An 18,660-nucleotide genomic window follows, 5' to 3' on the forward strand; every position below is an offset into this window, starting at 1 on the left:
TGTATACATAAGTCTATTTATATATATATATATATATATATATATATATATATATCTATGATATTTATAAATTTAATATATATATATATATCTATTTATATTAATATGTATATATAAATCTATGAATATAAATATAGTATGTATACGTAAATCCATTTTGGGCGAGACGGAAGAAAAGAGTGTTAGAGGTATTTTGGTCATTTTAGTCAAAATCAAGGTCAAATGACAAGAGGAGTCAATGATGAACCTAGCGGTGAAAACAGAAGTCCAATCGGGATTTGTACGGGAAAGTTATGGAAGAAAGAAGTCGAGGTGCACTTTAGTGTTTTCTGAAATTAAGAGGATGTAGAGACAATAATGAAGGCACCCCTTGGTTTCTAAACGGAACTCAAAATCAGGCCCAAAAGCCCAAAAGAGAAGGAACAAGTAGAGATTTTAGGAGCGTTTACCCTTTAGAAGACCAAGTCAAAATGTTCAGAGAACTCAAGGGTTTTTTGGGGGTTAGAAAGAAAGAGTAAAGTTTGATTTTGGGGGGACCTACTTTCTCTATTCAATTTTCAGGATTTCAGAGCTACAGAGGGTTTGCTAAAGTTCTTGGTGGAAGTTTAGAGAGAGAAAGAGAAAAAGAGAGAGGAGGCAGCCGAACAAGCTTAGCCGGTACTGGATAGAAGAAGCACGGGACAGAGAATGCAGCTCGAGCCTTCTTCACCAACATCTATCAACTCGAGTTATTCTTCAAGAACAAGGGCTTCTCGGTCTTCAACAACACGGTACCTTCAAGCTTCGATCGACACTCGATTACAGCTTGGGCTGAAGCTTTGGCCGGAATCTCATCTCTCTTGGCCGGATCTTCAAGACTTGGTCGGAGCTATTTAGGGTAGTCCCGACCATCATTTGGGTCGGAATCCTTAGGGCTTTTAGTGGAGACTGTTTTGCCTTGATGTTCTTGCTATATGATTGAGGTTTGGTGTGATATTCCTAGAGAGAGAAAGCTAAGTAAAGCTTTCATGGTGGTTTTAGTCGAGTGAAAGTAGAAGAGTCTAGTTGCTAAGGGGAACCCTAGGTTTTGCTAAGGAGACACCTATTTTGTACTGTTAAGGGAAAACAGAACATTGCTAAGGGGATCGACATCACATACATATTCATATTTTTTAATGATCCTAGCCTCGCGCCATATCGGAAAAGAAGGATTTCAACCTTAACTCGTGTTTTTCTTTATCTTCTTCTTGTGTATTAATTGTTTCACCATGTTTAGCCAACTCTTATATTCAGATACTCGTGAGACATGATTTGATATGTGATGTATCACTTATGATTTGTTTTAAATGTTAGTTTGATTAATTTCGTCTAATTTTATAAAATGGAAGCCTTGATCTTAATCGTCTATTGACATATAATTTGATAGTGCGTGCTTAGTTTGATAATCGATGCTTAGTAAATTTTGATCGATTATTCTTAGTTTGACGTATTATACTTATTAGTGTCATATGGGTCCACGGGTTTTAGGCCCAAAATAAAATTCAAAAAGGGATTAAGGTCCAATCTTCCCAGAAAAAGGGATTTTAGTCCTTTTCCCTTTTGGAAGAAACATTGTTTATACATTATGTGTTATATACGACACATATAAAAAAAATGAAATAAAGTGGAGTATGAAACTTTAACAATAAATAACACGTTATTTATGAAACAAAACAAGAATCAATAAACAGAAAAACACGGATTTGTTGTAGAAATATACGTAATTGATTATAAATAACGTGTATATTGCGAAACAGATAGTAAGTTTGAAATCAATCGAAAAAATCTGAGGAAAAAAAAGAGAATTTTGGGGATTGGTTTCAAAAGTGGGGTTTTTCTTATATAAAAGGTTATATGATTAAATAGAAATGATAGAGATCTTTTTTTTTCATAGAGATGGGTCAATTTGGACATCCTTTATAATTATTATTTTGGCTTAAAATCCTATATTTATATTAAGGTGGACTAAATGTGTGTTTAGGTGTAGATTTTTGGACTAGGAACCCAAAAATTAGTGTCATATTTGTTCATTGTCAACTCATTTGATAGTGTGATGTTAGTTTGATAATAGATGCTTAGTAACTTTTGATCGGTTATGCTTAGTTTGACATATTATGCTTAGGATTGTCAATGTGAGTGAAGTTAACTAACTTTCTATGCTAATAGATAATTAGTATTTGTCCATATCGATCTTGTGGATTGAAGTCTCACTCGACTCTTCTTGCAATTCTTGTCTCCCGAGTTTCTCTCGTCTCTCATTTAGATTAGTTTTATTTGTTTTCTTTATTTCCTATAATAATTCAAAAACCTAATTAGCATCTTTTCGTCTTTAGTCCGAGTTAGTCAGTGACGCCTAGACCGGTGGGCTAGACTCTCTCTATATCCTAATTACCTCCATATCTTCGTGGATTGACCTCGATCTTACGAGATACTACTTGACACCCGTATACTTGCGGGTGGAGACCTTTTAAGGTAACCTTTTAGGCCCATCATACTATAAGAAACTAACATAGTTAGCTCATTGAAATTCTATTATTCATTAACTTCTAAACATTGATACATCAAATTAAAAATGAACTCACGACTCAGCAATGCAGCATAGTTTCATGTGTTTGACAAAACACCGGTTGAAGATTAGTTGACCACGTGTAAAGTAAACGCCAAAATTAAGACGAAGGTCGAACTATAATGGTGAGTCTCGGGAAACTGCCAATAATGAAGTACTCCATCTAAAAGTTTGTGACAATTAACGTACCTTTCCAAATAACACCAAATTGAGTTACTTTATTATATAAATTTGTAAAACATCTCAAGCTAATATCAAACATGAGTCAACAACTTAAAAGAATACAGGAGGTAGATAAGTTTGGTGGTAAAATATTTCATTGTGATTTTCATATATAAACTATAAGAGTAAGCATACTCATTAATGAACCTAAAAACACAATTTAAACTTTTAAAACACAACAATTGATGTGACACGAAAATGTCACATTTGGAGAGCCTAACTTAGACTAATTAGTCATTTTCGAGTGTTATCAATAATATTTTATGTGTTTTTCTTGTTTAGGTCCCAAAAACTTGATGCACCCGAAAAGGTTGCACACCCAAGCGGAGGTATCAAGTAGTAACCGGTAAAACCGGAGTCGATCCAAGGATAGGAAGGTGATTTGGATATCGAAGGGTTTTGTCCCTCGGTCTAGGTATCACTAGCTAACTTAGACTAAAAAGAAAAGGAAACAAAGATAAATGGGGGTTTGATCGAATAAGGTGATAAGAGAATAAAGCAAACAAGTAAAATAAACTAAACTAAACAATAAAAGTAAACGGGCGAGAGAGATTCGAGAGAAGAGTCGAAAGAACAAGAGTCGGGAGACGGTAAGACTCGATTCGGGCAACAAATAAGCGAGAGAGGTGTCGAAGTCCGGGAATCCATAATGATAATCCTACGACTACGTATGATCCAATCTAATGTGTCGAAGTATAATCGATGTTCGACTCCTAAAGTAGATGTTTCTAAGTACTACGTATATCCGGAGATCATACCTAGTCAAACAAACGCCTAATTCGGTTAATCCCGAGTCATCGAAAGTGTCGTCTAGTCGCCTAACTATGTGAAGTGCTTGACAAGACACATGAAAATATGACTTAGACTACGATCGATATCGAATACTTCGTTTCGTCTATTAACTATGCGAAGTGCTTGACAAGACACATGAAAATACGATCAAAACGATAATCGAATTAAATGAACATCAATTCATAATCAAAACATCAAATCATATTAAACATAATCACGAATTCATCACATTTCATCTCATATAATCGACACACTAAAGTTATCTAACATGGCGATTGAATAAGAAATGGAAAGGAAATGGTCAGAGAATCCCCCTTTTTCGATGTGGTTCGAGGCTAAGATCGTCGGAAAATATAAGTCTTTAAGGTTCAGCTGATCTCCCCTTAGCAAATTCTGGGTTCCCCATAGCGACCACCATCATCTTCTCCATTTAGAACACAACCTCCATTAAAGCTAACCCTAGCTTTTTCTCTCTAGAAATTTCTTGTCCAAAACCAAATCAAACCACATGGGAAGCTAGTCAAGATGATGGGGAGTAAAAGCCCTAAGATTTCGGACCAAGATAGTGGCCGGAAACCCTAGATAATTCCGGCCAAAGAAGCTTCAAGATCCGGCCAAAAAGATGAAGTTTCGGCCAAAAAGCTTGGATCCGGGCCAAAGGAAGCTTTTCCCGAGCATGGAGGTGCGCGTCCGGTGCTGTCCCGTGTGCTAGCAGCTGCAGCCCGAGCTAGAAAGCTTGCAGCCCGAGCTGCTGCCCTTGATTGCAGCCCGAGCTGCTGCCCTTGATTGCAGCCCGAGCTGCTACTCGTACTCGGAGCAGCTGCTGTTCCGGTCCCTTGTGCCGTACTACAGCTCCCGCGTCCCAAGCTGCTGTTGCAGCTCTACCGAGCATCCTTCCCGAGCAGCCCGAGCTGCTGCTCGGCCGGCCAAAGCTAGGCCGGCCTAGTGTGCTGGCCGGCCTATGCTTTGGCCGGATCCTCCTTCTTCTTCTCTCTTGTCTTTCTCTTTCAAAGCTCTCTTTCTAGCTCTCAAGAACACCAAACCCTAGCCTCTTGCCTCTTTCTCTCTCTCTCTCTTACTTGGTATCTTGTTAGAATCCAAGAAGGAAGAAGATGAATAGTGTATTTGACTCAAACCCTAGACATAGTCAACCTTGACTTTGACTCAAACTTGAGTCCATTGGGTGCCTCCAAAATCTCTTCCTTATTTCATCTTCTTTGGGCTTGGGTTTTAGACTTCACTTGGAAATCAAGAGGGTGCCTTCTAGAATTATAACCAAAAGAGGGTGCCTTCATAGAATCCTTGTTTTTAGACCGAACCTCGACTTCTTTCTTTCACAACTTCCCCGTCCGAACTCGGAATTGACTTCCGTTTTCACCGTTGGGCTCGTCTTTGACTCCTCTTCTCATATGATTTGCTTGAAGTCTTTTTCTCTCATTTTGGGCACATGAAATGATAGTGATAATTCGCCCCCTTTATTCCGAATTCCATGTTTAGCTCCAAATATGGTACCTAAACAAGAAAAACACATAAAATATTATTGATAACACTCGAAAATGACTAATTAGTCTAAGTTAGGCTATCCAAATGTGACATTTTCGTGTCACATCAACAATCCATCCAAAATACAGATTTAAAAAGAATATAAAAAATAGTGAATTTAAACTCTATTAAGAGGAAGAAGCTTAATTAACCTATTTAGTAAACCAAATAGTGGTTGTGATTATGAATCTGATCAAAACTTGAGAAATCTGAAATAGTCTTAGCTAATTACCAAAATGAATTAGATCAACTAATCATTAAAAAATTAAAATGAGCCGCCTCAAATCATAAACAAAAGAGTGAGATGAAACGAATTTCGGCTTCATCAACTGCCCATCGATTAGAATATTTAATATCATGTCATTGTGATATAACTAGAAGTACTTCAACAAGTTTCACCATTATCACAATTCGAGGGAGACAATGAAGTAGCGGACGAAGTGACAACTCTAAGATTCAGAAACTCTAGATTCTATTTTAGAAAGGGAAAGAGGTAAGTTTGCTAGAGGTTTTAAAGTTGATCATAAATGTCAAGTTTCTTTTAGCTTCTTTGTTTTTAGACTGGAAAAGATATTGAAACATCATGTACTTAATATGATCAAACACAAAGACGAGAACATCAAAAGGATTTGGAGAAGATGTCAAGATCGTATTTTTAACTCATGCACCGAGGAAACGTCAGTGATAACAAAGGTGGCATAAACGAAGTTTCGACACAGTAAAACTTTGTATATGCCTTCGAACATTTCTCCATTTCTATAACACGAACAATAATCCAAACCAACCTAAAAATCCATAATAAGAAAAAAAAAAAACCCAATACTCACCAACCAAGACCACAATTTCTTAGTTAAAAACCACTATCCTTTAATGAATCCATGAACCAGAGAAGTGAAAAAATATTTGAATACAGATAATTCTTTTTTGTTTCATACGGAAGACCTGCAAAGGATAAAACCTGGTAGGCCCCCTTGATTGGCGAAGAAGAATGGGAAATGGTGGGAATCCATAGTTCAAAGGTAAAACTCATATAAAGTTACCATTTTGTTATTAAAAAACAACTTAAGTGTTTAATAATTTTAGGAGTCATAACTTAATAATTTTAGGGAAAATCAATTCCATCTCATCTATATCTAAATTGTTAGAATAATATATATATATAATAGTTAGGGGTTGTTTAGTAATTTGTTCTTTGAGGGTCTTTTAGTCTTTTATCTTTACTATATATTGTTATCTTGTAAACCTAATTCATCACTAATGAAATCCGTAGCTTCCTTTAGAGTGTTTCTCTTCTTCTTCTCTTCTCTTTGAATATTGATTTCTACATGGTATCAAGAGCATTAGGGTTTGGTTTTTCTTTTTTGATTTAGAGAATTTGGGAGTAGCTTTTCTTTTGGAATTAAAGTTGGTTTTGTGGGATTTGATCCCATTAATACGCAGGCAGCAAAGAAGAAACTATTGGACGGTTTCGGTCAAGGGATTTGCTTGGTTTTGGTGGGAAAGGATTTATAGGTAGTTCTTTTTTTTTTTGAGAAGTGGTTTTGGTTTTGAGTGGGAATTAAAGGGTAGGTTGAAAAGTGGGTACTGGTGCTTGCTGGATTTGGTTTTGAGTGGGAAGGCATTAAAAGTGTTTTTTTTTTTTTTTTTTGGAGAAACAGTACATACGTTTTGGGGAGCTGGTGATTAAAGTACGTTTGGTTCTTTCGCTAGCCTATTTGGTGTTGCTTGGTTATATTTTGTTTTGAATTGAAAAAATGGAGAGTGGAAAAGATGATTCATTGCAAGCTATTAGTGTAAGATTGAATGGTAAAAACTATTCTTATTGGAGTTTTTTGTTGAGAAATTTTTTGAAAGGAAAATATTTGTGGGATTACATTGATGGTACTGTTGTTAAACCAGTTGATAGATCGAAAGAAAATTTTGTTGACTTATCTAGGGTTTGGGAAGCAAACAATTCGAAAATTATTACTTGAATTAATAACTCTGTGGATAACACTATTGGATATCAGTTGGCGAAATTTCAAACTTGTCGTGAGATGTGGTTTTACTTAGCAGATATGTTCCAACAGTCGAACTTTGCAACACAATATAAGTTAGAAGCCGATATTAGAAATATGGAACAGAGAAATATGAATATTCAAGAATTTCATGCTGTAATGACTGATCTTTGGGATCAGTTAGCTCTTACAGAATCCGAAGAGTTGCAGGCTTGTCCTCCTTATATTGCTCGTAGGGAGGAAGGTCGTTTGGTTCAGTTTTTGATGGCTTTGCATAGTGATTTTGAATCAATTCGTAGTACAATTTTACACAGTAAGCCACTTCCGTCTATTGCTAAAGTTGTAAATGAGCTTATGGCTGAAGATACACGTCTCAAGTACCAAGCTAGAAAAGGCATTCTACAAACACCTACTAAAACAGTGTTAGTTGTTCATTCGAAGTCAAATCAGAATCATCAGAACAAACCCTATACAAAAGTTGCTATGGATGAATGCAGCTTCTGTAAGCAAAAGGGTCATTGGAAGGCTCAATGTCCCAAGTTAACGAACAAGTCACAACAGAATCAGAGACCTCAGAAGCCTTATCAGCATAACACAGCAGTAGTTATACCGCCATCTGACTCGTCTGGTTCTAGTGGCTCGTCTTCTTATATGCCCAAAAGTGATAATGTGGTTGATCAATTTCAAATGTATCAAAAATTTCTTGCTATGCAGCCACATGCTATGTCCACCTCTGCTCCGCAAGGCTCTTTAGCTCCAAAGTCTTCTAGTACTACTACATTAGACTCGCTCTACTGTTCGTTTGCTTGTTGCAGTTGCCTCGGTTCGTCAATGGAATATATCTCAAATGGATGTTAAAAATGCTTTCTTAAATGGAGATCTTCAGGAAGAAGTTTATATGACTCCTCCTCCTGGTGTTTCACATAAACTTGGAGAAGTTTGTAACCTTAAGAAAGCATTATATGGTCTCAAACAGGCACCACGAGCTTGGTTTGAGAAGTTCTCAACTGTGGTTACATCTCTTGGCTTCGCTTCTAGCAATCATGATTCGGCTCTTTTTGTCAAATGTAGTGTTGCAGGTCGCATTCTTTTGTCATTGTATGTTGATGACATGATTATTACTGGTGATGATGGTTGATGGTATTACATCTTTGAAGTTGCAGTTAGCTAGCCAATTTGAAATGAAGGATCTAGGCACTCTTCGTTATTTTTTGGGAATTGAAGTAGCCTCTACCCCACAAGGCTATCTCCTCTCTCAGTCCAAATACACTGCAGATATTCTTGAACGTGCACGTATCAGTGATACTCGGACGATCGAATCTCCTATCGAGTCTAATGCTCGTTATTCTTCTATGGATGGTACTCCTTTGGCAGATCCTAACCTATATCGCACTATCGTTGGCAGTTTGGTTTATCTCACTATTACTCGTCCAGATATCGCATATGCTGTGCATGTTGTTAGCCAGTTTGTGGGTTCACCTACTACAGTTCATTGGGCAGCTGTTCTCCGTATTTTGAGATATCTTCGAGGTACTTGTTTCAAAGTCTCCTTCTTTCATCGACTTCTTCTTTGACTTTGCGAGCATATTCAGATACAGACTGGGCGATCGACTTGCACAGATCGCAAGTCTATTACAGGTTATTGTGTATTCTTGGGAGATTCTCTTATTTCTTGGAGGAGCAAGAAACAGACTATTGTATCTAGATCATCTACTGAAGCTGAGTATCGTGCTATGACATCTACCACAGCTGAGATAGTCTGGTTACGTGAGTTACTTGCAGACATGGGTGTTTTGATTTTAGAGCCTACTCCTATGTATTGCGACAATCAAAGTGCTATCCATATTGCGCATAATTCGGTCTTTCACGAACGCACCAAACACATTGAGATTGATTGTCACTTTAACCGACATCATTTTGCTCAAGGCACCATCAGTTTGCCGTTTGTCTCATCAACTATGCAGATTGCTGACTTGTTCACCAAGTCACACTCGGTTCCACACTTTCGTTTCTTAGCTAGCAAACTCTCGATGCTTTTCAACACTGCACCGTGAGTTTGAGGGAGGGTGTTAGAATAATATATATATATAATAGTTAGGGGTTGTTTAGTAATTTTCCCTTTGAGGGTCTTTTAGTCTTTTATCTTTACTATATATTGTTATCTTGTAAACCTAATTCATCATTAATGAAATCCGTAGCTTCCTTTAGAGTGTTTCTCTTCTTCTTCTCTTCTCTTTGAATATTGATTTCTACATAAATAAAACAAAAGTAAACTAAAAGTGAACATGTCTCTAGGGCACTCAATCCTCCTCATTCGTGATAACATTATCAATATAATTGTGAAGAAGTTCTCACTTTAATGATATTGAAACTTCACTGGTTGAACAATCCACATGGTTGAGTTCAAGTTCTTTCCCTATAAAAGCTTACAACTAAATAATATATTTGTTAGTAATAAAAGTTTGCGGAAGCTATCGAACCTATCCTAGAAATTGATCTGATTATAAAAATTAATCGAAAAGCTACGCCAAAACTAAATATGCAAACAGAATTAACGAGGTTCGGCTTAAAGCCTACGTCCTCGGGCGAACAAGAAAACTTTATTGAATGATAGGTGAAGATGACTCACACAACCCGCAAGTTCGTCCCAAGATGGTACCGTATAGAAAATAACCTTCTATACTAGATCTTCGACGACCGAGAAATTAAACACCACTTCAAAACAATGAATAAAATTTCTCTCTCACTTTCTCACACTCTATGTTGAATAGTTGTTGTGTTTTGTGTGTTGTTGTGTATTTTCCCAATACTCAAACCCCCTACATATATAGCATTGAAAACTGACTCCAATCTTGAGTTTTGAGTAGTTTCCAAATTTTGAGCAGTTTCTAAATTTTGAGTAGTTTCCAATTTGATCGAGTCCAATTTGGAAATCCAATTTGGAATTGGATTCACACCAAGCCGACTTCCAATTTGAGTCTCACCACCGACTCTCACAATATTAGACCAAAGAATTTGTCACAAAAAACAATCAACATCATAAGGGGAAGAAAAGAAAACAATGTAGAAAAGAAATTTAAAAAAAAAAGATAAAAGATAAAAATGGAGTTCACCTTAGGAGATCGAGAGATTTAGAGTTGGTGATGAATCGGTTGGAAAATAGAAAGAAAATGGGAAGGATGAAAAATTGCGAAAAAATACAAACAACACGGGTAAAAAAAGGGATGAGAATCAACAATGACCAATATTGAAAGTTGGTCTCAATGAGGGCAATGAAATTGAATTGGAGAAGGGGTGGGGGGGTGGGGAGAGGCATGCCTTTGTATTAATTGGATGAGGGATGGACTAGTGAAGTTCTAACTTTGTTAAATTCTAATGTCGTGAACTCTAACGTAAATAATTTAACGCCGCTAACTGCTGAAATATCCAAGTTGTATTCACCAAAGAATTCATATTCGAAACTCATATTTAAGCAAAATAAAAACTACTCATATTCAATACATCCAACATAACAATTATCCACAAAAGAAAATACATCCAACATAACAATTATCCACAAAAGAAAATTTGTTCTCAAATCAATAAAAAGGGAGAGAGACAAACATGCAAAGCATTGATGAAGCTCTTATTGTTTTTCCATGGAAACTTCATTAAGAGTTCATGATCATTTGAATGTAATTTCTGCATTTTGAAGACCCAAATGAATTGCACTCAAAATTTTTGAGAAATGGTTTGAAGGACAGAATGAGGTGAAATGGAATATAACTATTAGATTTAAGTGATTTGGGGTCCTTAACCATAGGTCCAAAATATACTCAAAAAAGGTTTAGGGTTCAATCTTAAATAAAAACCCAAGTTAGGTCCTCTTGTCGTTTTCCCAATTTTAACCTTCATCTAGAAAAGTAATGACTCTCGGGTCCCGCCCAAAACAACTCATCATTACCTCTCCTTTCAATTGAAGTCCTATATTCGATTTGCAAAGGAGGTAGAATCTATGGTTATTGAATTTGGGTTATTAAAGGTATAAAAATTAAATTTGTTGACCTTTAGGCTCTTTAGTTTGTTGTTAGGCTTTAGGCTCTTTAATATGTTGTTGGGCTTTAGGCCCCTTTCATCAGTAGTTTAACTTAGGCGGTTAGCGTGCTTGTCACATTACGATGATGTATCAAAGCCATGTAATGACTAACATAGATCGCGGTCCATATTAAAAAAAAATGAAGTCAGCAACAATTACTTTTTCTATCGTCATCAACACTCAAATATGTACTTCTCTTTTCATTTTCGCATCTCTACAAAATCTGATTTGCTCCCTCACCCACTAAAAATCACCTTGATCTTTAACCCAGAAGGTATTTTTGGACCGAGGAAGATCGATTGTTACAAATCCATATTTTGATCGCAACCCACAAGATTAAGCAACCCAAACCCATGTATAAAATCCTAATCCTTCTTTTCGAGAAAAGCCTTTGTTTGTTAGTTTTTTTTTCTCGGTTAGTCCTTAAATGGCTCGTTAGAGCCATCACGTTGGCCATGTTCAAGACGACACCACAAGACACTATAAAATAAGGAGAAGATGGACGCAGAAGATCATCCCATTCTCAGCGGGAAAGCTATGACTACTTTAATTCTCTTTCATATAGAGAAAGCATCTACTTTTATCTTCTCTCTCGTACAAAAGGTCAAGCAACCATTCTGACAAGAAACAACTCTATCAAATAGACAACCGTATTATCTCTCCACTAGCAAGGCAGGAAATCACTTGACTATGCAATACTCCCTCTGTCCCAAATTAAGAGTCCACTATTCCTTTTTTGGATGTCCCAAATTAAGAGTCCACTATTCCTTTTTTGGATGTCCCAAATTAAGAGTCTCATTCCTTTTTTATCACATAAAATCCCTTACTTTTCCATAAATACCCTTTCTTATATGTTTCCAATATGTGGTGCATTAATTAAGTTAATTAAGGCATTTGATTATTTCCAATACAAAAATTTGTTTTCCAATGAACAAATCCACTCTTTTTAGATTAACCAAGTGAGAAATTATTATGGTTACATGTATTTCTAGAATAAAAATTGTAATCTTAGAATTAGTTCAAGAAAAATTATCAAATAAATAAAGGTAAACATGGAAGAAGAGAAAATGTAAAAATAAGTTGGATTCCCAATATGGGACTCTTAATTTGGGACAGAGGGAGTATGATTTTTCTCTTCTGAGAGTGTTGCAGGCAGTTAGTAAGAATAAACACGCTTCTACTTTCTCTCCCATACAACTGAGATTACAAGAATTTCTCTCTCCTGGTGATCACATAAGAAGCTATTATTTTCTTTCTCCTGGGGACTCAAATAGTGAGGCAAGCTTTCACTAGATCCTATATATCTCTCTTGTCGATCAAAGAGTTAGGCAATCATACATTTTAGTATATCACCTTCTCTCCGGACTATTATGTTACATAAGTAACCTGTATTTTTGTTTTATTTAGTTGCACCGCTTGGACGGTTGATACTTATTGGGTAGACAATCTACTTGATTCAATCTTCTCTGTATTATTTATTTTCTTATCTAAATACATTCATAGCTTTGTTTCTGTTTTATATTATTTTTTTCTTCTTTATTATCCAGACATATTGACTTGACCGTTATAGGCTCTTTGCACGACTCCACCACGGATCATGGTGTCCTAGGGATTTTACTGTCACGTGTGTTCCGTTTCTTTTCACAAACTAAGTCCAAGAACGTTGTCGGTGCCCATAAAATAAGTATGAGTTGCAGTCTAACTTCCGGTCAAAAGTCCAATTTTGTTGACCATGCTACCCGTGATTCAAGCCCACATGAACATCAGACATTTATTGCATCTCTTAGTTAATTATCTACTTTTAAAGCATCTCTAGTGACGCTCAAACTCTAAAACTTAAAGTGGCCTAGAAAACTTTTAGTTTTTGTTGAAAAATTATCTCAAGTAGTAATCAAGGACAATTAGGAGGTAGTTATTTTAGAGACTCTTAAGAAAATACTCTAAATTTAGAGTATCCTCCAAAGTGTCTGCAAGCGCCAACTCATCAAATATTAAAATTTCAACTAATAGACAACTTTATTTTTAACTACTTTTTTCTTATTAAATTTAGGAGCGACATGTGTATTAAGTAGAGTTTTTTTGTAGAGTTTATTTTGCCGCTTAGCTTATCTCCAATTGGACATTCAAACTCTATAAATTAGACAGTCGCTTAAAATTTTTAGAATTTTGTTAAAAAAATTTCTCCATGATAGGGCACTTGATAGGCCAAAAATGGATCTATTCCCGCAAGTATACGGGATCAAATTATAGTTATTCCGGAAATCGATCCAAGGGATAAGTAAATTCGCTTCAAGTCTTAAATCAACACCCCTTTTGTAAATACGATTTGATTTTGTTTTGAAAACTATTTTAAAAAAAAAAGGATAATAGACTAAGAAGAATGAGATCAAGATGCGAAAGAAATCTGGGGTTTTGATTCCACCAAATAAATTGACTTCCTAAAGCATACAATTAATTAACTAACTATTTTTCAATATAACTCAAAATCTAACATAATGAACTATTTAGATTTCGGAAGTTATTTTTCATTAACACATTTCAAAATCATGTAATTTTAATTGACTATCATATAAAGACTATATTCATTAACTATCATTCATCATCTAACAAGCATAATCCATCTAACAACTTAACAAAAGCATGAAATATCTAATTATGAAGCATGAATAGTGAAAAGATTACAAAATCTACGTAGAATGACAACTAATAGACATTAAAGCTCAATGGAAGGATTTATTTAATCAATAAGCATATTTAAAAAGAGCGTAATTATGGGTTTCCTCTACAACCCTCGATATGAGATTAGCTACTCGTTAAATTTAGAGACATATACACTGGTAAAACAAAATATATGGAAATAAGTGAGACAAAGAAAAGAAGTCACCCAAATCTTTTCTCCAAATATTCTCCAAGTATGATCCAAATTATGCTCCAAATTCCAAGTGCTAGATCTTTAATTGAAAAGATGAGAGAAAATGGATTTTAGAAAAGAAAATGAAGACGGAAAGAAATTGTGAGAAGAGAAGTAAAAGATTTAGAAAGAAAGATAGATTAGAAAGGAATTGAGAAGAAATTAGGGTAGAAGGAGTAATAGAAGATAATGATGGAGGCTAGGATTTTTGTTGTTAGAACTAAAAGAGGTAGAGAGAGGAAGGAAATAAGTAAGAGGGAGAGGGTTAGAAAAATTGGATAAGAAGGAATTGAGAGGGATTTTAGTCTACCAAATAATTGGTATTGAATGGTTATTTATATGGTTGGTGGCTAGGGTTTTAGAGGATAAGGTTGAAAATGTAAAAATGGAAAGATGTGGTTACTTTATCTCCAAGAAAGAGATAAATATTGGCTAAGGAATCAATGAGTACAATTGGGGGTAAATCTGGAATTTCTGGTGGGAGTTATAGTGAAAAGATGGTCATTTGTCAATTAGTTATAGGCTCAAAATTGAGTGGGACAAAAAGGAGGAGCAATTAGGTAACTTCTAGGGACTTAGAAATAGAAAAGAGGAGCCACGCGTCTTCTATCCATTAGGGCTTTAATTCTGGAGACAAAGTGCTTCTCGGTCGAGCAATTGACGTGCGGCAGCAGCTGAGGATCGTTCGATGAAGAGCGCGCAGATCTGGACGTTTGACACGTAGCTGGTCCTACAGAAGCAAGTTAAGTCGCGTTACACTAGATTTTCCTCAAGCGGAACAATTTTGCTACTTCTTCTATACACGGAATTTAGATGTTCCCGGCTTCAGAACTCGCCACGCCATCAAGCCAGCCCGACCGGTACCAGACTATATCCCGAATGTTAACCTGGTCAGACCCCAACTTTGACCTTGGCTTATTTGCTTGTCCGGACTCCGATTCGAATTCCGTTTTCCTGCAGGTTCGTCTCGGACTCCACTTTCACTCATGTACTGACTTTGGACAATTTACCAAAATAACCTTGACTCCAATGATCGAAATGCCCTTCGTGTATTTTTTTCTCGTTTTTAACCGTTTTCACACCTAACTCTGCAAAAGACACCTAATCAAGAAAACCAACCATTTTATTATAATAAAGACTCGAAACAGACTATCTTGCCTAAATTAAACGACTCAGATGGGACATTTTCATGACCCATCAACACTCTATTTGACACACCGTCATGATGTGAAAACATTTGTTATAAACTCTCAAGAAAGACACTCCAAAACTACAGTTTCTTCTAGGGTTTTCTAAGCGTCGTCTCATCACACTTTAAAATTTAAACCAATAGAAAACTTTACATAGTAACTACTTTTTCCTATTAAATTTAAGAGATACATGTTTATTAAATGAAGTTATATTAGAGATCTCCATTGGAGACATAAATAGTTTTGTGTGTCCCCATATTGCCACTTAGGAAAGAAATCTTAATTTAAGTTTGACAATTAGACTTTTTTTTAGTATCACATTGAAGATGTTCTTAGGCCATCATCAATGCAACTCAAACTCTAAAACTTAGAGTGACACATAATACTTTTTAGAGTTTTTTGTTAAAATCATCTCTAATGCAAGACTCAACTTGAAACTCTAAAATGATATGACACCATTTACAATACAGATCCTTCAGAACACATTATATATTTAGAATGTTCTTTTGAGGATCTCTAAGTGCCACCTAAGAAATTAATTTTATTTTATATTCAAAATGTAAGTTTTAGAATTTTTTTATTAAGTTTGGAGTCTCTTGAAGTCTCTATAATAATTGTCGTCACATCATCATGGGTGTCTAATAGAGTGTTCCATTGTATAATGTTTATAATATAAGCTCTAAAAATCATAAGGGGCACTCTGAGGGCATCTCCAATGGGGGCTCTAAATGCCCCTCCATATTGGCATATTCTCCGACCCACTTTTGAAGCTCCACTCTAGTAATGAAACACTCTTTGGCTCTCTAAACCACTTTAACTCATTACTATGAATATAGTATATTAAAACGATCTAACAATTATATTAAAAACCACATATATATTAGGAAAAAAAAAGGTTATTTCCCAAATAGCCCCCAACTTTGTGACCGACTTCCTTCTTAGCCCCTACTTTATCAAAAATACCCTAATGGCTCCCTTTTTTAGATTCCGTTATAACACCGTCAATTAGTCATCATCTCTCTCCACTCCATCTCATCATCTCTCTCTGCCACCTCATCTTCTCGCTGTAGGGAATTATACCCTTATACTAGTGTTTATAGCGGATAACGACATCTAATGTCTAACACTAATATCCCCAAGCTCATCATGCAAAACTAGAGATTAACTAATTAGGAGATAGTTGATTACCTTAATCGATATTCCCTTCGAACTAGTTGAATAGAATAAAGAAGACCAAGAGCTTCAAAACGTAGCTCCTCTACTTGGGACACCGAATGGTGTATTTAATCTCCCTCCTTGAAAGCATGCTAACACTCCAATGGTAGTTTGATAATACGAAGACCTTCTTCTTGCTTGACTAGAAGATAGCTTGGGAATTAACTCACTTTATCCTCTCTACTTGATGTGGTAGAGTAAGAAAGCTCAGAGAGAAATTCCACACCTTTTCTGCCCTAAGAGTGTTTATATATAACCCTAATAAGAATCCACCTCCTCTTAGGTTTCCTAAAACACCCTTTAGAATAAGATTTAGGGAAATTATCGAAAATAGCAACTAGTTGATATTTTCTTAATTCCCTAAGGAGATGACATCCAAAACCAGCCAAAATTGGCATATTTAATGTTCATAACATAAGGAAACGTCCCTCCCAAATTCAGCACAATCCGAGTCCCGGAAGTACCCGAACCGGCCTAGGCCCAAAATCCTTATTTCGGGCCTTTTTGCTATCTTTTGCCCAAATTCTATTTAGGCCTGTGAGATATGTTTATGGGACATTCCCAATGTAATATAACACTCCCACTAGTCATATCATCCGATTAAATACCCATTCTTATGTGTAACCCGATGTAGGATCCGATCGAAGTTAGCCGCGAATTACTTCGTAATTCGACAATCGTAGTTGGTTTCTAGCTAAACACTACGACCCCTAAATCAATCGGACTTGATGATCTTCTTCATCAATTTTCCTAGCCGACATATTGTCGCATTCCCATCTTGGTCGAACGATATCTCCTTTAACTCCTTCAGACTCCCACTAGGACTTAGAACAAGTGCAATGTCTCGATTCCCGTGTCAATTTAGTATCCCATCTGATACGTCACGTCGTTCAGACTTTCTTGATCTCCGAGTACAACTGTAAAAGACAAACAATTAATTCTTAATCCGTTTGAGCGCGGCCACGCATTTTCAGTTGTCACTCATCAAGTGGCCTTGAGACACTTTTGACCTAATGTGATTAGGATGACACAATCCATTCTTGTGCTCCCACTTAACTTCATGTATATCATGTCCTTCCCAGTATCTGTCTTTATAACCTCCTTTTAAGATGCGGTGTTTGACGGAACGAAAGTCGGACATTCCTTACATAAGATGAGTGGAGCACTCATGTTTTGAGGAATCTCTCCAATCTTGTCTTTTGAGAAGTATTTGATGTTCATCAAGAGTGATGTACTTCTCATTAGAGGGTTATCCAGTGTATAAACCTTTTACACACTCACGTAGTCGAGTCGAATACATTATTCCTATAGCCCATGAAACTACGCTATCCTATCGACTCCCGTACTAGACTTCATGAGTCATTGTTGTCCATGCAATGACCTGGACTAGGGATTTGACAATAAATATCCCAAGTTCACTTAATAGGGTTTCATTCATCAGATCACGTATCTGACAAACCTATTCGGAATGTTTTATCATCAATGGACTGTCGTTTAAACACTAAACCAAATTTAGAAGACTTGTGAAATAACTCTCTTATTTCTGATAACGAGAGTTGTAAATCTGAGCCTCTTCCGTAAAATTACTCTTCTTACCCACTCAGTTTTACTTGTCGAGGTTTATTCCAAATTTACCTCATGCCTTAGACTGTGTATGAATCTCATACTATGTCTTAGGTGACAGTTTAGCTTGACTACCGTGGTAGTCGGTTTTAACCTTTGCTTATTATCAATTAATTTGAAGATTGCTATCTTCAACCTTAATAACTTCTAGTAATCTTTACTAGAGTTAAGGCTTTTAATTTCTTATGTAGAATTTGCAACAGTTACGGCTTAAACACTTTTAAGCCTACTTTCCTTCCATGTCTGGAAGTTTTCTACGATGACTTGTTTCAACTCTTGTACTACTTCATTCTTTAGCCCTCTAGGATGTTTTAAGTAGTGATTCGATTTTCCAATCCGAATTTGGATGTCTAAATGCTAATCATGTCCAACATGATTGACTTTATGTTTACGAACATAGATGTCTCTCTCACGCGTGCTTGCTCATCGGTGTCTTTCAGACTCCGAGTGTTGCAACGCTCTTTGTCATGAGTTTTTGGGTCGAAATTCTTTCATACTTTTCCGAGTCT

At 36.1% G+C, this 18,660-nt stretch overlaps 1 protein-coding gene across 2 annotated transcripts in view; it reads right to left on the minus strand.

Annotated features, from left to right (window-relative positions):
* LOC147531596 (uncharacterized) overlaps positions 1–4,594 on the minus strand; it is an 88,281-nt gene extending 83,687 nt beyond the window's left edge. Inside the window, exon 1 of one of the 2 annotated variants that reach the window (XM_086647037.1) lies at positions 3,972–4,594. The gene's annotated coding sequence lies outside the window, so the exon portion shown is untranslated. Of the gene's footprint in view, positions 1–3,970 lie in introns of both variants that reach the window. The other variant, XM_086647038.1, reaches the window with a different exon arrangement.
* Between the last annotated feature and the right edge of the window lie 14,066 nt (positions 4,595–18,660).

The sequence above is a fragment of the Eschscholzia californica genome, unplaced genomic scaffold (assembly GCF_041429995.1).
Source record: "Eschscholzia californica isolate CP2 unplaced genomic scaffold, dmEscCali1.0.p SCAF_6, whole genome shotgun sequence".
Taxonomy (NCBI): Eukaryota; Viridiplantae; Streptophyta; class Magnoliopsida; order Ranunculales; family Papaveraceae; genus Eschscholzia; species Eschscholzia californica.